The sequence below is a fragment of the Oryctolagus cuniculus genome, chromosome 12 (genome assembly GCF_964237555.1).
Source record: "Oryctolagus cuniculus chromosome 12, mOryCun1.1, whole genome shotgun sequence".
NCBI lineage: Eukaryota > Metazoa > Chordata > Mammalia > Lagomorpha > Leporidae > Oryctolagus > Oryctolagus cuniculus.
This window is the reverse complement of record NC_091443.1, coordinates 11,775,675-11,798,146: the sequence shown is the minus strand read 5'-3', so window position 1 is coordinate 11,798,146 and position 22,472 is coordinate 11,775,675. Positions and strand designations below refer to the sequence as shown.

Genomic DNA, 22,472 nt, shown 5'->3' with positions numbered 1-22,472 from the left:
CGTAGTGTTTGGTGTCAAGTAGGCCTGTGCACGTTGAGAGCAAGTGGGGTCCGATTCTGATGATGGCTGCTCTGGGCCTCTGTTCTGTTCCGAGCCTGTCAGCCCTGGCCCGGCCAGCTGTGTGCTCCCCCCAGTGCCATTTGCCTTGTCTACCAGGGGCTCTGCCACTTGCCCCTTTTGGGGTGTCCAGGGCCCTGTTGGTTTTGCAGGAATGCCAGCTCTGCTCAGACAATGTGGGTTCTTGGTTGGGGAGCCGTGGGTGCCTTCTCAAAAGGTGGAGCCCTGTGTTTCTCCCCCGATCCGTACCAGTCACGTCGGCAGGCATTGGGCACAGTCCCACCTCCCTGCCTGAGCCCCTCGTGGGCTTGTCAAGTGACATGGGCCCTGTGGGAGCGGGTGGTGTTCCACGTGGCACACACAGCCTCTGGGTGGGATGCTGAGTAGGGAATGAAACAATCCAGGGCCCTCTGTCCCCATAGGGTTGGCTTTGGCGGGGACTCGGAGCAGGTCACCCACCTCAGTGCTCAGGTTCAAGGTGAGGACAGGCATTCAGGTAAAGGGATGCTTTCTCCAACCCCTCTTTGTTCTTTGCATCAATTATTTTTAAAAATAGGGCAAGAGAGGGAAGGCAAGCCCACCCTCCACCACCAGCTGGCCACTACAGCCGCTTATGCTTGTGGCTAATTAAAAGAGATTTCTTTCGGAAAGCTGCCCTGAGGTCTTCTGTGGGCACAGGAGCGGGGCCAGGTCAGACCTGTCTTTCCGAGGGCACAGAACGTGGCGGGCATGCTCCGTGTGAGTTGTGCCTTTGGGCCTGCCCAGCTCATGGCCTCATGACTGACCACTCAGGCCCTGTCTGTTCTGGAGAGGCAGGGAGGAACTGATTGGGTTGGTCTCCAATCAGGTTTAACGCCGGATTCTGATTGTGAAAATGGAAAACGGGGGGAGACAATCATTAAAACTCGAGCGGCCTTACTGTGGGTTGAGGTCCTGGCACCCACCGAGGTCTCGGGTTATCAGGCTGAGAGGAGCCTTCTGACACAGGAAGTCGCTGTCCCTGCCGCAGGCTGGCCTGGGAGCCCCTGGTGCAGGACCTGAAGAGGCAGCACAACCCCCGGGGGATGAGCTGTGGGGGTTCTGGGGTTTGGAAGGTGTCAGCGTTTCCATGAACGCAGGCAGGCTGGGCCCTGCCTCCCTCGGTGTCTCGCTCAGCCATCAAATCACGAGGGGGTGACCTTGGCCTTGGTGGAGCCCGAGTGTGAAGATCAAGTTGGTCTCCTTTCCTTTGCTTTCCAGCAGAGTGGACTTGTATGGCTTCTGTGGTACATGTGTGGCGGCCAAGTAACTTTTTAAAAAAAGAATAAATTGGTGGTCCTTTTTGTTTTTTAAAGATGTGTTTATTTATTTGAAAGGCAGGGTTACAGAGAGAGAAAGAGATGGAGAAATGGAGAGATGGAGAGATGGAGAGATAGAGAGAGAGAGAGAGAGAGAAAGAGAAAGGGGTCTTCCATCCTCTGGTTCACTCCCCAGATGGCTGCAATGGCCAGGGCTGGGCTGATCTGAAGCCAGGAGTCAGGGGCTTCCTCTGGGTCTCCCATGTAGGTGCAGGGGCCCAAGCTCTTGGGTCATTCTTTGCTGCTTTCCCAGCCCAATTAGTAGGGCACTGCAGAAGTGGAGCAGCCAGAACTAGAACGGTGCCATTATGGGATTCTTGTGTTGCAGGCGGTGGCTTTACCTGCTATGCCACAGAGTTGGCCCCTGTGGGTTTTTTTTTTATTTTTAAAGATTCATTTATTTGAAGGGCAGAGTTAGAGAGGGACAGAGAGAGATCTTCCATCTGCTGGTTCACTCTTCAAATGGCTACAACAGCCAGCGCCAGGCCAGGCTGAAGCCAGGAGCCTGGAGCTCCATCTGGGTCTCCCATGTAGGTGGCAGGGGCCCAAAGCGCTTGGGCCATCTTCCGCGGCCTTCCCAGGTGCATGAGCAGGGAGGTGGATTGGAAGCAGAGCAGCCAGGACTTGAACCGGCGCTCACACGGGATGCCGGCATCACAGGTCGCAGCTCCAGCCACTACGCCACAGCACAGGCCCTGCGTACATGGAGGACTCTGCTGTGGTGTTGGGGCCACGCGTGGCAGTTCTGTGTCTTTTCAGCTTTGTCAGCTCACCAGTTTCCTGCAGCATTCTGAAAAAAACCCCACACTTGACCTGACTTTTCTCTTCAAGGCTGCAGAAGCTCCCAAGGGTGCGTGGAGTGGTGAACGGGTGGCCTCTGGGAAGGCTGTCTCCTTGTGGGCCCCCACCCCACCCCCACCCCCTGCTACGTGAGAGCCGCCAAGCCACTCTCAGCCCGGGTTGGAGGGACCTGGCCTGAGGTTTCCTGGCAGGCATCTGAGCGCCTTCACCCAACAGGACCCCCAAGATGGACTATTGTCTTTCCCCGGGAGATCCACCGCTGGGGAGGAGTGAGCCCAGAAGGCGCCTGGGCTTCGGAGTAGACTGATGGGACCTTGCGATGCAAAGCCTCCAGGCCGCTCCGTGGTCCCCACTCCTGGGCCACGGCCACGCTGAGGTGTGTGTGGTGCTGGGAAGACCCCTTGTTGAGGCCCAGCAGCCCGGCTCCCTCTCTGATGTCCGGGGTGCCTGTGGGCTCTTGTGCTGGGTGTGGCGCCCTCCTAGCCCATCAGAATTGGGTGCTGGGTGTGAAGAGGCAGCAAGGTGTGCATTTTGGAATGGACATGGGTTCCTTCCATGCAGCAGCCGGGGTGCTGGGGCTACGGATGCTGGCCTGGGTGTAGGGTGCATCCTTCAAGGGCTCGCAGTGGGTGTGGGGCAAGCTCTGGAGACATTCCTGTGTGGGAGTGAGGGCGAGGCTCCCGGGGGGCCCAGTTCTGGCAGCTTTGTAGCAGGAGCCAGAGCTGTTTCCTGGGGTGCCTGCCAACACCTCATTGAAGCCATCCAGCCGCCCCAGGGTGTAGGCTTAGAGGGGACTGTCTCCATTCTCTTTTCAGCCAAGGAAGTGGACCCAAGGCCACAGAGCTGGTGCCTGCCTGTGGTGTGGCCCTGCCCGTCACTGCCGTCATCTGTGATTGCTTCCCGGAGTCTTGAGCTTGTTCAAGGGCAGGACTCAGAGCTGGTGCGTGGTGACGGACAGCACTTTCTGTGCCAGGCTTGCCTGGACACCTCGTGTCACCCACCCCTCCTCAGGGTCATGGCACGTGCCTGGCTCGCCACACGCACTCAGCTTATTCCCTAGGGAGGAGCCCCACCATCTCAGCCTGGACTAAGCTGGTCACTCTATGTCACTCCTGTTTTCCTTCTTAAATTTTAGTCTTTTGAATTAATTGTTTATTATAAGACATTTGTATAGATGTATATTTTTAAGAGATGAATTATTTGAAAGGCAGAGGCAGAGAGAGAGGTCCTCCATCTACCGGTTCACTCTCCAAATAACCGCAACTGCCGGAGCTGGGCCAATCCAAAGCCAGGAGCCAGGAGTCTCCTCCGGGTCTCCCCAAATGGTCACAATCGCCAGGGCTGGGCCAGACTGAAGTCAGGAGCCAGGAGCATCTTCTGGGTCTCCTACATGGGCGCCGGGGCCCAAGGACTTGGGCCATCTTCCACTGCTTTCCCAGGCCAAAGCAGAGAGCTGGATTGGAATTGGAGCAGCTGGGACTTGAACCGGTGCCCATATAGGATGCCAGCGCTACGGGCAGTGGTTTTACCCATATACCACAGCACTGGCCCCTGTGTATATATTTTTAAAATTTATTTATATTTATTTGAGGGGCAAGACAGAGTCAGAGCATGCTGCAGTTCCCCTGCTGGTTCACTTGCCACATGCCTGCAGCAACTGGGGCTGGATCCGGGCCAAAGCCAGGGGCTGGGAACTCAGTCCAGGTCTCCCATGTGGGTGGCAAGGACCCAACTACTTGAGCCATCACCTGTGCCTCCTAGGATGGACATTAGCAGGAAGCTGTGATCAGGAGCAGAGCGGGAGCTGCAGTCCTGTGCACTTTGATGTGGGGTAGGGGTGGCCAAACAGCGTTGGCGTAACCACTAGGACAAGCACCTGCCCTGTACAGGGGTTTCTGTAATAAAGTACTGCATGCCAGGGGATTATAAATAACAAAAATTTATATGTCCTAGTTCTGCAGCTGGGAAGTCCAAGTCCACGGTGCTGGCCGGTTCGGTGCCTGGTGAGGACTTGGCTCCCGGTTTATAGAAGGCTTTCTTCTCACCGTGCAGACAGACAGGTGTGACACAGACAGCTGCTGGCGCTCCTCCTGTTTGTCAGGGCACCGCCCTCATTCTGTGATCCCTTCCCATGGGCTGCACCTCTGGATACCATCCCCTGCAGGCTTGGGTTCCCACAAAGAAATCTGGGCGCACACAGATATTCAGATCATAGCAACATCCCACAGAGAAGAAGAATGCTGAGTACCTGTGTACCTGCCCGATTCAGGCAGCGGGTGTGGCTGCTGGGCAGTCTCTGTGACAAGTCACGCACAGCTTAGTGCAATGCACTGGAAGCGCCTTACGGCTGGGCTGCAGGCATGACGAGGGCTGCAGGGTGGCTCCGTGGATCCCTGCCCCGCGTGGCTGGCAGCAGGAGGACTCTCCATCAGTCTGCTCGAGCATCCTCACAGGATGCAGCCTGAGTGACCGAGTGAGCAGAGAGGAAGCCCCATGCCTTTTGTGACCTGGTCTCGTTCCGACATCACGCTCTGTCACTTCGCTTTCTTCTGTTGATCAGAAGCAAGCCTCTCGGGCCGGCCCTTGCTCCGGGAGAGGGCGTGAGGCTCCCCCTTTGGCAGGGAATTTCCACACGTATTTTATAACCTCACTGTGATTGATGCGATCGGAGCCCTCGTTGGTTGCACGTTCCTGTCTCCCAGCGGAGGTTGCTGCTGCTTGAGCCTGGGGCCTGTCTGTAGCTGACTGTGCCTGAAAGGACGAGGACACTTGTAGGCTAGCACCGCGGCTCCCTTGGCTAATTGTGGTGCCGGCACACCGGGTTCTAGTCCTGGTCGGGGCGCCGGATTCTGTCCCGGTTGCCCCTCTTCCAGGCCAGCTCTCTGCTGTGGCCAGGGAGTGCAGTGGAGGATGGCCCAAGTGCTTGGGCCCTGCACCCCATGGGAGACCAGGAGAAGTACCTGTCTCCTGGCTTCGGATCAGTGCGGTGCGCCGGCCACAGCGGCCATTGAAGCATGAACCAACGGCAAAGGAAGACCTTTCTCTCTGTCTGTCTGTCTCTCTCTCTGTCCACTCCGCCTGTCAAAAAAAAAAAAAAAAAAAAAAAAAAAAAAAAAAAAAAAAGAATGAGGACACTTGAAAAAGGTGTTGGAGGATTGAATTAAAAGATAAACTTGGGGCAGCGCTGTGGCTCAGTGGGTTAAGTCTCTACCTGTGGTGCCAGCATCCCATGTGGGCGCCGGTTTGCGTTCCGGCCACTCCACTTCCGATCCAGCTCTCTGCTATGGCCCGGGAGGGCAGTGGAGGATGGCCCAAGTGCTTGGGCCCCTGCATCCACATGGGAGACCTGGAAGAAACAACTGGCTCCTGGCTTCAGATCAGCCCAGCTCTGGCCATTGCGGCCATCTGGGGAGTGAACCAGCGGATGGAAGACCTCTCTCTCTGTCTCTCCCTCTCATTGTCTGTAACTCTACCTCTCAACTAAATAAATAAATCATTTTTTTAAAGATAAGCTTATTTTGCTGCAAAAAAGTTTGAAGTCCACTCTGAGAAAAGCCACCTTGGTGTCACTGCTGACACCGATGCTGCGCCCATTGGGCACATTTGTGGTTTTCTCTCCACCTGTGTGAAGTTGGTAACGTACTCAGGCGTCAGGGTAGGGCCCATTGTGTCCAGCTGCCTGGAGTTTCTCTGGCAGGCGTCAGATAAGCACGAGGGTTATTCTGAGTTCCGTCAGCCCCTCTGAGTGCCCGCACCTAACTCTTCACTGATGAAAAGATCCCACAATCGACTTCTACTAGAATCATTTCGAAAGCTAGGTTTCCTTTTTTTTTTTTTTTTTTTTAAGATTTATTTATTTGAAAAGCAGAGTTACAGAGAGGGAGGAGCAGAGGCAGAAAGAGAGGCAGAGAGAATTATATCTGCTGGTTCACTCCCCAAGTGGTCTCAATGGCCGGGGCTGGGTCAGACTGAAGCCAGGAGCCAGGAGCATCTTCTGGGTCTCCTACGCAGGTGCAGGGGCCCAAGGACTTGTCCATCTTCCACTGCTTTCCCAGACGCATTAGCAGGCAGCTGGGTTGGAAGTGGAGCAGCCGGGACCTGAACTGGCACCCATTTAGGATGCTGGCACCCCAGGCAGTGGCTTGAACTGCTGTGCTGCAGCACCAGCCCCAAAAGTGAATATTCTTACATGGCTAGTGCAGGAACTTCTTCTGACGCTACTTAACAGTGTCTTCTGACTTTTGGATGTGAATTTGGTTTTGTTTCGGGAAATTGTCCCTTTTAGTTCCATTCTGCTCTGGTCATCCCCATAACATTGTTTAATAATCCCAAGAAATGTTCCCCTTTGTTGTGATAAGTGAGCCCCTGAGACTGACATTCAGTTCTTTTTTTTTTTAATTAATTATTTGAAAGGCAGAGGGAGGGAGGGAGGGAGGGAGAGAGAGAGGTCTTCTATCTGCTGGTTCACCCCCCAAATGGCCAGAGTTGGGCCAATCTGAAGCCAGGAGCCTCTTCTGGGTCTCCCATGCAGGTGCAGGGGCCCAAGGACTTGCACCATCCTCCACTGCCGTCCCAGGTCATAGCAGAGAGCTGGATCAGAAGTGGGGCAGCTGGGACTTGAACCGATGCCCATATGGGAAGCCAGCACTGCAGGTGACAGCTTCACCTGCTACGTCATGGTGCCGGCCTCTGACATTCAGTTTTTTTTTTTTTTTTTTTTTGGACAGGCAGAGTTAGACAGAGAGAGACAGAGAGAAAGGTCTTCCTTTTTCTGTTGGTTCACCCCCCCCAAGTGGCCGCTACGGCCGGTGCGCTGCGCTGATCTGAAGCCAGGAGGCAGGTGCAGGGCCCAAGCATTTGGGCCATCCTCCACCGCCCTCCAGAGCTGGACTGGACAAGGAGCAACCGGGACAGAATCCGGCGCCCTGACCAGAACCAGAACCCAGGGTGCCTGCACTGCACGTGGAGGATTAGCCAAGTGAGCCCCAATTGAGCCGTGGTGCCCGGCCATTCAGTTTTAAATGACCTGTTTGAATCACATTCCTTGGAAATACTAATAACTGTTATGCACCGTTTCTTATTAAAAAAATTGAAACCTGTGCATATGGAAAGTCTTTGAAAAGCTCATGGATGTGCAGATTATGGGAAAACTGTGCATGGTTTTCATTATTTTTTTACTTGAGAATAAATTTATCTTTTCATTCTGTATTTCCAAAAAATTGTTGAAATCTTGAATATCTGTTATTTTATGTGTTTTCTTTAATAACAATGTAGATGTCGTCAGATTGTAGATTTTTTTTCTGGATGGCTTGCCTTTGCTTGACATTCTGCTTGTGAGATTCAGGCGTGTGAAAGTGTGCAGCTGTGTTCACACCTTCTCAGTGCCCTGTGGTGTGTCAGTGTGTGAACACAACACCGCTCGTCCGTTCTCCACCGTGGGTGTTGGCGTGGTTTCCAGCATCTTCTGTTGTAAACAAGGCTGTCGGGAATATTCACGCGTGCCTGTCTGTGAACTGGAGCCACACTTGTCTGGAGTATTTAGCAAGGATTGGCATTGCCATGGGATAGAGAACATGAATTTGTCCAGATGACTGGAAGCAGCCAGGTGTGTACTGCTGGGGCTCCCACGGTGGTCCATGAACTTGCTCTGCCCTTGACCTTGACAACACTTGGTATTGTCAGACGTTCTTATTTTTGTCGGTTTCACCCAAGTGCTGTCTGTGTGAAGTCTTCATTTTCATTTTCATGCCTGCCAGTGAGGCGCAGCATCTTTGTTTTTAAAGATTTATTTGTTTACAGTCAGAATTGCTGAGAGAGAAGCGGAGAGGAGAGGAGAGGAGAGGAGAGATTTTCCGTTTGTTGATTCACTCCTGAAATGGCTGCGATGACTAGGGCAGGGCCAGGCCAAAGCCAGGAGCTTCTCCCCAATCTTCCCCCATGAGTGGCCCCCTTGGGCCATCCTCTGCTGCTTTCCCAGGCCATAGCAGAGAGCTGGGTGGAAGTGGAGCAGCCGGGACTGGAGCTGGTGCCTACAGGGGATGTTGATGCTGCTGGCAGTGGCTTAACCCACTAAGCCACGATGCTGGTCCCGTAATATCTTTCCACATGCAAAGGTGCTTCAAAAAGCTCGTGGACAAATGGAATTAAAAGTGAAGTTTGTTTTGGGACCAAAAATTTTGAAATCCATTCTATTTCTTCAAACCATGCATTTGGATTTTAAAATATTTTGCATCGAAATAAACATGTTTTAATTTCATTTTCCACAGACTTTTTGAAGTCTGCTGTGTTTATCTTCATGCGTTTATATATATATATTTTTTTTTTTTGACAGGCAGAGTGGACAGTGAGAAAGAGAGACAGAGAGAAAGGTCTTCCTTTGCCGTTGGTTCACCCTCCAATGGCTGCCGCGGCCGGTGCGCTGCGGCTGGCGCACTGCGCTGATCTGGTGGCAGGAGCTAGGTACTTCTGGTTTCCCATGGGGTGCAGGGCCCAAGCACTTGGGCCATCCTCCACTGCACTCCCTGGCCACAGCAGAGAACTGGCCTGGAAGAGGGGCAACCGGGACAGAATCCGGCGCCCCGACCGGGACTAGAACCCGGTGTGCCGGCGCCACAAGGCGGAGGATTAGCCTAGTGAGCCGTGGCGCCGGCCACTTTTTTTTTTTTTTTTTGACAGGCAGAGTGGACAGTGAGAGAGAGAGACAGAGAGAAAGGTCTTCCTTTGCCGTTGGTTCACCCTCCAATGGCCGCCGCGGCTGGTGCGCTGCGGCTGGCGCACCGCGCTGATCCGGTGGCAGGAGCTAGGTACTTCTGGTTTCCCATGGGGTGCAGGGCCCAAGCACTTGGGCCATCCTCCACTGCACTCCCTGGCCACAGCAGAGAGCTGGCCTGGAAGAGGGGCAACCGGGACAGAATCCGGCTCCCCAACTGGGACTAGAACCTGGTGTGCCGGTGCCGCAAGGCGGAGGATTAGCCTAGTGAGCCATGGCGCTGGCCACGTTTTTATATATTTATTTCACACGGTTGTTACTCTGTGAATTGCTGCTTAGATCTTTTTGTACCTTTTTCTGTTTTCTTGCAAGTCCTTCTGACCCGACGTTCTGTTTGTGTGTTGTGAAGATCTTTCCCTTTTCCTTCCTCCTGACACTGTGGGGTCTACGTGCGTGGACTTCCTGATCATACTGCCAGCTCCAGCCTTTCCTGTGTGGCCCTGAGCACCCCACTTCATCTGCACGACCTCAGTTTGCTCATCTGGGAGATGGGCAGGTGGCAACCTTCACCAGCCGCGTGGGGCTGGGAGGATCGGGACGTTCAGAGCTTGAAGTGGTTGGTGCGCGGCCTGGCAGGCACCGTGTGGACTAAGCAAACCTGCTGTCTCGGTCCTGCGGGGTCGCGTGGGAGGCGCCTGTGCAGGCCCCATCACCTTGCTCGGAGCTTTACCGAGCACCGCGGCCTCGTGTAATGAGGTTGGCAGGTGCCGTTTCTCTCTGGCGCTCGGCCTTTGGGAGGCCGTCCTGCCAATCCGGGAGCTGCCTGAATAGAGGACGATTCCCAGTCTCCCTCCGGGGGAGGCCTGGGGATTGGAAGGCATCGGGCTCCGCGCAGCAAAAACAGAAGCCTCGTTTGCTGTGGGGAGAATGACGGCGAGGCGCAGAGGGCGGCGAGGCCGGGGTGGTCCTCCGCACGTCCTCCACTGCCCTGTGGGACGCGGCTGGGGCCGAGCCGCCTGCAAACCCTTCCTCCCCTCCCTGCCCCCGGCCGCCTCCTGGCACTGCTGTTGTCCTGTGCCCAGGACAGTCTTGGCACTGCGTTCCAGTTTTTCATGCTGGGTGTTGCACTGCCTGCTGATTTCCCAAGGCCAGAAAGAACCTCAGGAAGCAAACAAGATGGCTCGAGTTCGGGGACTTGTTGGAGAAATGTGTGTGCGGTTGAGGGGTACACTCCCCTACTGGAGAGCGTACAGGGCCTGTGTTTCTTTCTTTCTTAGCAGGACATGGTTGCATTTATTAGTGTTCAAATGAAACTGGCCACCATACACACTTCTTGGTGACGGCACTGTGTTAAGTGGTCTGACAGACTTGAGTGAAAGTTCAGATGGTATCTTTTTTTTTCCCCCAAAGAAACCATTTACTCAGTGAGTACAAGTTTCCTAAGTACAACTTTAGGAATACAGTGATTCTTCCTACCATACCCGCCCTCCCATCCCCACCGCTACCCCTCCTCCTCCTCTCTCTCCCCTTCCCAGTCCCATTCTCCACCAAGAAAAAAAAAAAAACCTATTCCTCAACAATCAAGACAAGGGTTGTTCAAGTCACTGCTTCTCAAAGTGCCAACTTCACTTCTACAGATTTCCTTTTAGGTGCTCTGTTAGTTCTCACAGGTCAGGGAGAACATATGATATTTGTCCCTGTGGGACTGGCTTATTTCACTCAGTATGACGTTTTCCAGATTCATCCATTTTGTTGTAAATGACAGGATTTCATTTTTTTTAATGCTGTGTAGTTTTTCATAGAGTACATATTCCATCATTTCTTTATCCAGTCTTCAGGTGACAGGCATTTAGGCTGATTCTGTGTCTTAGCTACCAGGGCCTGTGTTTCTGACCCCGTGATGTCGCAGCAGCAGCAGGACACCTATGAAAGGGTACGGCACGGGCGGAGCAGAGCACCCTTAGTTGCAAGCTCAGGATTAGTGAACAAAGCCAGCACTGCTCCGGGAACCTTGGGTTCATAGCCTCGTGTCACCAGCAGAACCTGTTCTAGGAAATGCAGTGCCGGTTCTGTGATCCGGGGAACACCGTACGGTGCTCTTGCTGAGAAGGCAAGAACTCCTATGGCTGCCTGTGACCGTGACGTAAGCGGCTGTGGACCAAGGTGCTGTCATGTGTCCTGTGACTGGGAGAGCCTCAGTGACAAGCAGGCAGGGAAAGAGTGGGAACGGGATAGACAGTGAATGTCTTGGCACATTTTTGAGCTCTTAAAAGCTGGTTGGTTTGAGTACAAATTTCCAAGACTTAAAACAAATGGAAATGCTCTGTGTCTCCATCCCCGACCGCTGGACAGTGACTGCCCAGAGGAAGCAGCAGTCCCCTGGGACAAATGCGTTCCCGCTCAGAGCCGATCATGCACTCAGCCTGTGGGTTTGAACCTGGAGTGGGAAGTGAGCGTCGCTGGCAGATTTCACCCGTCCTAGGTGGCTTGGCAGCTCTGGACTGGGAGGAGGGTTTTTACCATTTTTATGATTTTTTTAAAGAATTATTTTTATTTATTTGAAAAAGTTGCAGAGAGAGGTAGAGTCAGAGAGGGAGGTCCTCCATTCCACTGGTTCACTCCCCAAATGACCGCAATGGCCAGAGCTGAGCTGATCTGAAGCCAGGAGCCAGGAGCATCTTCCGGGTCTCCCACACAGGTGCAGGGGCCCAAGGACTTGGGCCATCTTCCACTGCTTTCCCACGCCACAGCAGAGAGCTGGATCAGAAGTGGAGCAGCCGGGTCTCGAACCGGCGCCCATATGGGATGCTGACACTGCAAGCTGGGGCTTTAACCTGCTGCACCACAGTGCTGGCCACGATTTTTTTTTTAACTTAAAATCTTTTAAACTTTTTATTTACAGTCTTTTAAAATTTGTGTATATTTGAAAAGCTGGGTGGGGAGAGAGAGAGAGTGAGAGAGCGAGTGTGCTGTAACAACCAGGACTGTCTGGCCCAGGCCAGGAGCCCAGAACTGTCTGGATCCTGCATGTGGACGGCAAGGGCACAGATCCGTCACCTGCTGGCCTCCAGAGCAGGCACTGGCAGGAAGCGGGAACAGAGGCAGAGCCAGGACTCAAACCCAGGCCCTGGGACGTGGGGGCAGGTGTCCGTGAGGCGCTGGCGCTGCGCCAAGCATCCGCCCGTGGTCCTGAGTGTTTCGGTTGTGTGTTGCAGAGTCACCTTCCCAGTGGAAACGGTTGTTTTGAAACCTTGATGTCCGGCTTGTGGACCGTTTTCTGAGCTTTTTATTCCTGCCCAGGAGGCCATTCTAACAGAGGGGCTCTGCTACTCAGAGTTTAAAGACTGACTTACAGATAGCATTTCCGCTTTTGCTCAAGTTGGACCAGCCCCCCACTTAACTGTCACCCCTTGCCTGCTTCCCACGGGCTCTGAGGACCTGGACCCCCCTTGGGAGTGGGAGTAGGAGTGGGAGAGGGAGAGGGAGAGGGAGAGGGAGAGGGAGAGGGAGAGGGAGAGGGAAGGCAAAGACTGCTTCCTTCTCCTGGCGGCTTGTCCTGGGCCACAGAACCAGAGCCCAGCAGGCTGCGCTGACCTGCTGTTGACTTTGGCCCACTGCAGGTCTCCCTCTCTGGGGTTGCCCCAGGCAGGGGAGCCCTGTGGCAGTGCAGGCTGACCCACCTTGTCATGGCCATGTGAGCGTGAACCCTCACTCCAGGCTCTCCCTCATCAGAGGTCAGTCCTGTGGCCACTTGTCTTGCAGTACTGACTGTGGCCACTGGGCTGGCACCAGGAGGATTGATTCTGGGTTGGGATGCCCACCAGCGCCCCCTGTTGTAACAGAGGAGACCAGCAGAGCTCCGAGCCAGCACCTCCGGGAGCATCTCGCCCTTCTCTGCCAGGATGCTTCCCGGAAGTGTGGTGTTTCAAGGCGTGGTTTGGTCACAGATCCAGAGCAAGGCCAGGAACTTGGGTGTAGAAGAGAACAGAGGTGATGGTGGCTGTTGGAGTAGTGTCCTGTAAAAACGGACCAGTCCCACGCCTGGGCGCCAGCAGCCGTGGCAGCACCAGTCAGGGCGGGGCCGACGTCAGGCGGTGGAGGGCTGCTGATTGGAAATCTCAGTTCTGCTATGGGTTCAGAGCTCTCAACAAGGCCTCTCCTGTGCTGGCTCCAGAGCCAGGAGCCAGGAGCTTCCTTTGGGTCTCCCACATGGGCACAGGGGCCCAAGCTTTCCCAGGTGTAGTTGCAGAGAGCTGGATTAGAAGTGGAGCAGCCAGGAATCAAACCTGCGACCATGTGGACTGCCAGTGCTATAGGCTGCACCTTTAACCCGCTGAGCCAGTGTGCCACCCCCCGATCAGTGGCTTGAATTTGCATGTCCCTCCTGGGAGGCTGGGTTCTAGGATATACTGCCTTCCAGCCCCTCAGACAAAAGGCTCATGGCTGGACCAACAGCATGGCAAGCAAAGTGTTCTCATCTCATGGGGAGATCCGTGTCTTAGTTTCTGACCTGAAGCTTCCAAAGGAGTGGGAGAATATTCAAAACTGATGGTGAATAGCTGGTAGAGGAACAGGCTGTGGTTTCTCCCCGGCCCCCTCAGCCATCACACGTGGGACTGGGGAGGTGGCCAGGCAGGGCCTCGCTTCCTCCTGAGCGGATACGAAGGGGTGGAGGAACACGTGTCGCAGGTGTAGGAGCTGCCGGCCATTCCCAGCGGTGGGGAGAAGCAGGCACTTGAGCTGCGTTGGATTCTTTGTCTTCCTTCTCTGGCCCCTGGGACAGAGCTGTCTCTCCCTGAATGCACCTGGCCAGGTGGAGACGCGGAGTCAGGGTAGAGACGACGCCCACTCCCCCATGCGCCTCCAGGATCTCATGACCTTGTGGGGCGTGTCTTGAAGGTGAACTCTGGAGACAGAGGTTGCCCAGGTAACACAGTCCACGTCAGCCAGGGCACTGAGGGACCCTGACAAGCACGGGGACAGAGCCAGAGAAGAAAATGAAGGTTTCTCTCCAGAGAAGATGGAGGTGGTGCTTTCGAGTTAAACCGTGGCTGGGAAATCGGAGAGGGTGAGCGTGAGAAGAATGCAAATGCGCCGCAGTGGACAGGAGCCTGGAGCCCCGGCTGCGCCTCCCTCCACAGGGGAGGCTGTGTGAGGTGTATAAATAGCGCTGAGACACTGCTTCTAAATCGAGTTCAGATGTGGGCCCGTGCCTCTTTGGGACACTGTTATGTAAGGTGCCGCGCGCTGCCGAAGCCGCTCTGCGCTTTGATGGCCCGGGCCTCTGTCGGGAGCCCGTGTGGAGCCAGGGTGCGGGGTGCCTGGGGATGTGCAGGAGCGAGACTCCATCCTGCCGGAGCTGCGCAGACTTGGGCAGGGGCAGAGCTGCGGAGGGAGGTGGCTCCTCCTGCGGTTTCCCCACGGTGCCCCTGGGCCAGCGGCGGGCGGGAGAGGCAGGGCGGACAGGGCCTCCTTGGGTGGTGCTGGGGAACTGTGGGCTGGGTGGGCTGGGAGGGTAGGGGAGGGTCCAGTGGACTTGTGGGTGGAATGCCAGTCTGTTACAGGTGGCCAGGGCTTCTAGGCGTTTCCTGCTGCCCTGCACGGTCCCTGCTGCCCAGAGCTGGGGCGGGGGATGCCTGGAGAGGAGAGGGACCGAAGCTGTGTTCTCATGAAGCAAAGGAGTTTATTTTGGCTCAAGTCCAAGGTCAGAGGCTGTACCCGGCCGTGACCTTGCCGGCAGAGTCCTGAGGTGATGCAGGGCGTCCCATGGTGAGAGACGGAAGCACACACGTGTGTGTGTGTCCTCTGGTCTTTCTCTATCTCTCTCTTCTTCCTGTAAAGCCACAAGGGTTCAATCATGGGATCCCCACCTGGCAGAGTTTGTCTGACCCTGGTCACCTCTCAGCATCACAGCTGGGTTACGGGCATCTCACAGCAGGTGTTGAACTCCAGCGTGAGTTACGGAGTGAGGAATTGAGGTCTCGTTCCTGAGCCCTGGGAAGTGTGCACTTGCCGTGGGCGTCACGTTTAGATCACACGGGACCCCGAAACCACTGATTTCTGGAGGAAGGTGCGGCCGCCCTGCTGGACTTCTGGTGCACTTCACCTTCTGGGCCTCCTTGCACCACAAGACCAAGGCCATCGCTGCTCAGAGCTCTGCTGGAGCTCCTGGGAATCAGGCCGCCCACCCGGTCTGCACTCTGCAGAGGGCACACATGATTGGATGGCATTCTCTGTGGGCGTCGGGGAGTTAAAGAGGCCTTCTTGCAAGGGGGCAGAGTCTGGAGCTGGAAGGGAGCAGGCAGTGAAAAGCCACCTTGGCGCCAGGCCCGTGGGAAGAGACTGCACACCCGCCATTGCCAGACTACCAGGAGAGGCGAGCACTTCTTGTCTGCGCTCTGTGAGCGGTGACGCGGTCAGATGTAACATTCCCAGCACTCTGGAGCCTCTGCTCATTTTTTCCTTTATGCCTGCCCCGGGAGCTTCTGCAGGGGGCCAGGCTGGGGTGGAGCAAACTCCCCGAGGAAGAGGCATGCTGGGCAGGCCTGGCTTTGCCTTGGATGAGGCGGAAGCGAGGCTCTGCCTGTGCCAGTTTCCCCGGAGTATGACGCCCCCTCTGCCACAGAGCCCGGGGCCGGATTAAGGGGAGCTCTCCAGCTGGTGTGGCTGCACAGGAAGGGCCCCGGCCCTGCCCTTCCCAGCCAACGAGTCCCCAGGGACAAGGCTGCCATTGCTGTTGCTTGGAAAAGAACCAAGAGCATCCTTGATAGCTTCCTCTGTCTTCAGCCCAGTCAGTGATATTGGACAGGTGCACCCCCTCCCCCGCCCCCGGCTCCACCCCAGGCTGCCTGACCCTTGCCTTCTGTGGAATGCACTATGAATTCCTGGCCTTGCTCTGTTTGCAAAGCTTTCTGTGTTCAAGGGACCCCTGAGACCTGCGGGCCTTGTTTCTCTCCAGGAGTGGGCTGAGACCCCAGCTGCAGCAGATTAGAGGACTCCTCCCTCGTGCCTCTCATGGCTCCTCCTCCCCTCCATCCACGTGTGCACTGGCCTCAGTGTGCAGGTATCAGCACAACACAGGTTCTGCAGACCACTGGGCCCGGCTTTGTTGTGGAAAACACATCTTCCTGAGGGTTTTGTTAGAATGCACATGGCCTTTCCTTGCAGAATGGAGCCAGTACTAGTTCTCAAGGCGATAATTGCGTGATAAAAGGCTAAGGGAAACATTGTAATTATTTGTTTGGGTAACTCCTCCTCGTCTCACTGGAGTGATAATCTGTGCAGTCTGACAGGTGATTCAGAATTTTTCACTCATTTAGATTCTTAGACTTGAAGCTGTATAGGAGCACCTGTTCCGTTTCTGAAACCAAAGTGATCTCCATTTCCTTCTGCTTTATTCCAGAAAGATCCACTCCCCAGGAGGCTCCCCGGGCCATTACCAAACCACCTGTTTCCGGTAAGAAACCCGAAGTAGCCTTGCACTGCAGTGAGCTTTTGCGTCTGTCCTGGGGCCCAAGATTGTTTAACCAGGGGACCCCGTGCGGTAGGCGGAGCTGGGGAATTGCCTGGTTTTTTTTTTTGTGTGTCTTGGGAACATGTGGGGGTAATTCAGGGCTCATCTGAGCATAGGGACATTGAAGCCCACAACTGATTCATAGCTAAGGAGTGGATGAACACTGGTTACTGCTGGGCATTGACCCACTACCCCATGGCAACAGAAAGACACTCTATCCCATCGGTCCCCACCTTGTCATCCTAGTGTCACTGTGAACCGTCACCCTCACTGGCCTCAGCCGTGTGTGTGTGTAACCCCAACCCTGATTCCTGTTCCCGTTGAAAGCAGAGCCACATCACTGGCAGGAGATGACTTCCTGAAAGCTTCCAGTGTCCACTGTGGGCAGTGGGTGGTCTGCGTTAAGTCAGTCATGGCGAATACCAGGAAACTGAGTGGAAGAATCTGACTTTGGTCAAACAGAGACTTTCTCAGCATGCAGGAGGTGCACATGGCCCACGTTGCTGCTGCCCTGGGCTTGCAGTGGCGTCACAGGTCCATGACACTGACCTGTGGGCAGCACTTGACCTGCTGTTCCCCATCGGAGCCTTGCTGCTAACCAGGCACTCAGCCCAGGGGAGACCTGCAGGGGATGAGTTCTGGGCTGAGGGTGAGTCGGTTCTCTTCTTCCTGGGCCTAGGGCACACCTGGGTGGCTTGGCTGCAGCTGAGCCGGTGTGTGGGTTGAGAGGGAAATGTCGTCACAGGTGAGGAGGCCGTGTCAGGTATGATCTCTGTGTCCAGATGCCCAGAGCAGCTCTGAACCTTTGATGGATTCTGGGGTTCTTGTGTGTTCTCGGGAAGGCGCACCTGCTAGGCTCGGATGGGGCAGCAGTTCAGAGTTCACAGGAAGCGCCTCGGTGGCTTTGGAACTCCCGGAGGAAGGGAAGACCCTGGGTGTCGCAGTGGGGAAGCTGTGTGCCGATTCCGAGGATAACGATGTAGACCTTGGGGCAAGCGTGGGATACTGGAGTGTCAAGGTCTGGGGTCAGAACCGCCATGTTGCATCGTGGGGAGCAGAAGGCCAGAGGTCTTGCTGTTTGCAGTAACCTAAAGAGAGGCATGCGTGCTGGCTTCAGTGACCTCTCTATGGAACCCAGCCCCTGCCCCGCATCTCGGTAGCCACCAGCACCCATGGCCCCGTGTGTGCCCCAGGACTTCCTTCACGTCGAATTTGGGAGCATTCTTGTGACATACGTCCTGGGGAGGTTCCATGATGGCTTTTGGTTGGGGGTGGGGCATGTCCCTAAGGCACCCCGGAGCCGTCGGACAATTGGGCTCCATCCAAGGAGACGGAGGGGGCAGCTTCAGAGTTGAATGATTTTCCATTGGTTTGGGCCTAAGCTGTCTTCTCTGAACGCGTGTTCAATTTTCAGTTTTTAAACAGTTTGTGAGCTTACGAGGGGACTTCAAAAGCTAGGAATAATGGAATTAAAAGCTAAGTTTATTTTGGTGTGAAGTGTTTTTGAAACCCTTGCATGGTTTTTCCATAATGTGCATTTTCCATGAGCTTCCTGAGGATCTTGCACACTTTATGGTCCCAACAAGGCCCTCCCTTCGGTTGTCTATTTGGGGTTGTAAACGAACTGAAGCCTTCAGCTTGTTAGGGACCTCGGCCACTGTCAGCTCTGAAAACACCGCAGAATTTGGGAATCTGGAGGAGGAGGAGGAGATACTGTTTGTGATTGACTGGAAGGGGATGTTGGTGGTGGGGAACAGTTCACAAGCTGCAGTGGAATCCCCGTCTCCTCGGAGCCCAGGGTCCAGCAGCCGCCCCAGCCCAGCCGCCGTCTGAGAGCTGGCCACCGTGAGACCGGTTGCTTTGAACCTCGTCCTTGCTGGCCCGTGGTGTCATCTCATGTTGATGGCGCCGTGCAGCCATTCAGTGTATGTCTCCAAGGTGGAGGGTAATTTTTTTTTTCTTCTAAACCTGTGAAAAACCTACTGGGAGTTTGTGTGTCCTGGAATACTATCAGAGCATCAGCATCCGGTGTAATAGGGCACGGGCTGTCTTCCCGATTGCTCCCGGCATCCGCAGTGCAGCCGGCTGGCCATGGCCGTGAACGTGTACGTCACGATTCTCTACAGCCTCCCTGCAGAAAAGTGAGTTCCTGCTCAGAACGAGAAGTGGCAACGAGATGGGTGTTTTTAAATGTCAATTATGCCACAATGAATCTCTGGGAGGAGATTGCAATGAGAAGAAAACGCCTGGGTTTATTTACTTTTCTACTGCAAATGGAACCATCCTGTAACGTCAGGATACCCCAGTGCCCCGGTGTCTTTTCATAGACTAATAGCTTTTGGAATATGCTTCCACTTACGGGAAGCTCTTGTCTATTGGATTCCAGCCCTTGCTATTTCTGGTATCTATCCTATTGGTCCTTGACTTGCAAAATGTATAAATAGTAAAAGATGAGGATTTGGTGATTATCCTGGAGGGATGTTGGGAAGTCTCGGAAAGTCTGTGAAATGAGAAGATGTTACGGGTATGGAAACAGCTGGCTGATAGGAAGTCAGCGATGTCGGCATGCCCCTGCCTCAGTGTAGCTGCCTGTAAGCTCTGACCGCAGGTGTCTGTAGAGTGGAAGATCCCAGGGACGTCCGGACGTTCCCAGTCGTGAGGAGAAAACAGATCCCAGAGTGCTCGCAGGGGCGGGTGGCACGAGGCCAGGGTGCAGCTGGTGGAGAGCTGTGGTGTTTCAGACACGAGTGATATTTCTGCAGGGAGGGATGCACGGAGCGTGGGACAGGGTGACAAGCCTCAGAACAAGATCTCAAGTGAGTGGGAATGCAGGCTGTGGCAAAGATGTGTTACTGGCCCAGTGGGAAATGCCACGGGGCACCTGGTTGGCTACATGGGAAAAGAGGAACGAGGGGGGCTGGCGCTGTGACATAGTGGGTAAAGCTGCTGCCTGCAGTGCCGGCGTCCCACATGGGCACTGGTTCTATACCCAGCTGCTCCACTTCCAACCCAGCTCTCTGCTATGGCCTGCGAAAGCAGTAGAAGATGGCCCAAGTCCTTGGGCCCCTGCACCTGCGTGGGAGACCCAGAAGAGGCTCCTGGCTCCTGGCTTCAGATAGGCTTAGCTTCAGCCATTGTGGCCAACTGGGGAGTGAACCAGCAGATGGAAGACTTCTCTCTCTCTCTCTCTCTCTCTCTCTCTCTGCCTCTGCCTCTGCCTCTGCCTCTGCCTCTCTGTAACCCTGCCTTCAAATAAATAAATCTTAAAAAAAAAAGAGAGAATGAGATCCCTACCTCACAGCATACCCACAAGCAAACGTCCATAGAATTGAATACCCAGTGTTAAGATAAAAATGTTGAAATACGTTCTTCAGGTAGAAAGATGTCGTACATGTACTTGTGCATCCACACATCAGAGAAAACACCTGTTAGCTTCTGTGAGCAAACTCTGGCTGGAATAGATACTCCCTGTGAATTTCCCGTGAGCAGTTAGTATTCCGTCTGTGTGAAGAACTTATTCAGATCAATAAAAAGAGACAGCAGAATTAAAGAATGGGCAAATAATACGAAGAATAAGAAAGCAGAATGTCCAGTGGACAAGTGAATTCTGCTTCCCTGCCGATCAGGAACCCGCTGGCTAGACAATGAGACGCCATTCCCCACCGGCGCACCGGCAGTCGGAAGGCCTGGTAAGCGACGCCCTGGCAAGAACGTGGTGCAAGGAGGCCTTTCGTGCTCTGCTTGTCAAAGGCAGATTGGTGAAACCCATCTGAAGAACATCTGGGCAGGATCCGGTGAGGGTGAAACACAGATCCCTGTGACCTAGCAGTCCCACTCACTTGTATGCGTGGCTTGGTGGCCTGAGGGGGTTCAGTGGTGTGTTGGCAACAGTGCTTGGGAGAAACAGACCAGTAAGATCCGTTTATCTTAGGATCTCCCCCCTCCCTCTCTCCTCCCCCCTCCTCCCCCCTCCCCTCTCCCCTTCTCCCCTTCTCCCCCTCTCCCCTCTCCCTCCCCCTCCCTCTTGGTTTCTTTCCTTTCTTTCTTTCTTTCTTTTTTTTTTTTTTTTGACAGAGTGGACAGTGAGAGAGAGAGAGAGACAGAGAGAAAGGTCTTCCTTTTGCCGTTGGTTCACCCTCCAATGGCCGCCACGGCCGGTGCGCTGCGGCCGGCGCACTGCGCTGATCCAAAGGCAGGAGCCAGGTGCTTCTCCTGGTCTCCCATGGGGTGCAGGGCCCAAGCACTTGGGCCATCCTCCACTGCACTCCCTGGTCACAGCAGAGAGCTGGCCTGGAAGAGGGGCAACCGGGACAGAATCCACCCTGGGAAGGCCTCCTGCTGTGCTTTGTCCACCTGCTCAGTGTTGATGTGCTCCAGAAGCAGACTCCTAGAACCTTCCAGAGAGAACGTTTAGCCAGGTATCTGGGCATCCTGGGCCCAGTCTAGATGACTCGTGAAATGAACCATCCCAAGTGGGTCACAGCCAGCATCAGAACAGCAGGAAAAGAAGCGGATCAGGACGAGGGAGGAAGTCGGGGGGGCGGGGGGGGGAGGATGTGTGTTGGTGGTGCAGCCTGTGGGTGGGGGAAGGGCAGGGCCAGGCAGGTGCAGCCTGCGGGTGGGGGAGGGGCAGGGCCAGGCAGGTGCAGCTGCGGGCGGGGGAGGGGCAGGGCCAGGCAGGTGCAGCCTGCGTGGCGTGTCCATGGCTGATGGCTGCCTCCTTCTCCACACTGGCTTCTGTGTTTGTGAGAAAGCTGATAAGACAGGGGGTCAGCCTCTCGGTGTACGCACACAGAAACCCTGCTGTTCTTGTGTGTGCCCTGGGATTTGTCTGGTGCCCTGTCCCCACCTGTTTGCAGACACTGCTGTGTCTGTCTCTTCATCGGCATGGTTGTGAAATCGGGAATGAACCCCTAAAATATATACGAAAATGTGGCCCTTAAAGTTCTCCAGCAGCGCCATCTGGGCTGCCACAGAGGCTACCGGAATTTAGGTGCCATACAATATCACCTTACACTTATTACTAAATCCCCAATATTAATAAGCCCGAGAGGGTTCTGGCCTAATATTTAGGGAAGAATTCTAAATACCAGCACAGATGAACGAGGCAGCATGGTACATTTTAAGCCTTTATTTAGTGCAAAAGATGCATAAGAGAGTGAGAGCTTTATCTGAGAGAGAGGGGAGTGAATCTGGGTTCATACCGAGCACCAGGAACCAGCCGCGTGGAGGAGCATCTAGGCCAGGAAGCCTAGGGCAGGTGGCCCGGAGGCCACGCGCCCTGGGGGCACAGGGCTACAGCCAGCCCCCCTCCTGTCAAGAGGCCAGGGAAGAAGCGAAGGGCTAGACGCACTGTGTCCCAGGCTTTTAACCCACTTCCAAAGGGGAGTGGTTAATTAACCTGATTGGCTGGTGGGCACCCAGGTGTGGCCAGGTAGGGGCATGAGGTCACATAGGGGTGTGGCGAAGGTATCAGGGAGTGAGGTCGCAAAGGGGCGTGGCGAAGGCATGGTCTTCCAGCCTAATTGATTTTAACCTATATGCCTGCCTACTTCAGTTGGGCTTCAGGATAGAGCTGGGTGTTGCACGTTGACCCGGTCCTGTTCTTTCCTGGTTGTGTCCACGGGGCTGCTCCTTTTGGCCCTGTGGGGGGGGGGGGCCCTCTGCCCCAGACTCCTCTTCTCTTTGACAGACGAGGCTCACTGGCCACCCTTCCCGGTGCCTTCCTTGCACACGCAACCCACGGTCCTTTGGCCTGTCCACGCTCTCCTCCCTGGCTGCCAGTCTGGGCGTGGACGCAGCCCCTGGCATGTCCTGTGTCCTTCAGTGTCCAGTCCTTGTCTCGTGGACCAGACTGCAGAGGGCTTGGGAGAAAATGGAATTAGATGTTTATTTTGGTGCAAAAGCCATTTTGAAATCCATGTACAGTTTTTTCATAATATGCATTTTCCATGAACTTTTGGAAGACTCTTGTGTGTAGTAGATACCAAAGAAGTATGTGATCATCACAGCCTGGTTTCTTCCTCTTCTTTATTTGAAAGGCGGAGTTACAGAG

General features: G+C 54.8%; 1 protein-coding gene across 7 annotated transcripts in view; it reads left to right on the top strand.

Annotated features, from left to right (window-relative positions):
* Nucleotides 1-22,472, top strand: part of APBA2 (amyloid beta precursor protein binding family A member 2) — a 227,238-nt gene that overhangs the window by 91,716 nt on the left and 113,050 nt on the right. For 6 of the 7 annotated variants that reach the window (XM_070053530.1, XM_070053531.1, XM_051822259.2 and 3 more), the window contains exon 3: nucleotides 16,307-16,360. The exons of the other annotated variant lie outside the window; for it this stretch is intronic. The gene's annotated coding sequence lies outside the window, so the exon portion shown is untranslated. The remainder of the gene's footprint in view (nucleotides 1-16,306; nucleotides 16,361-22,472) is intronic. 7 annotated transcript variants of the gene reach the window in all.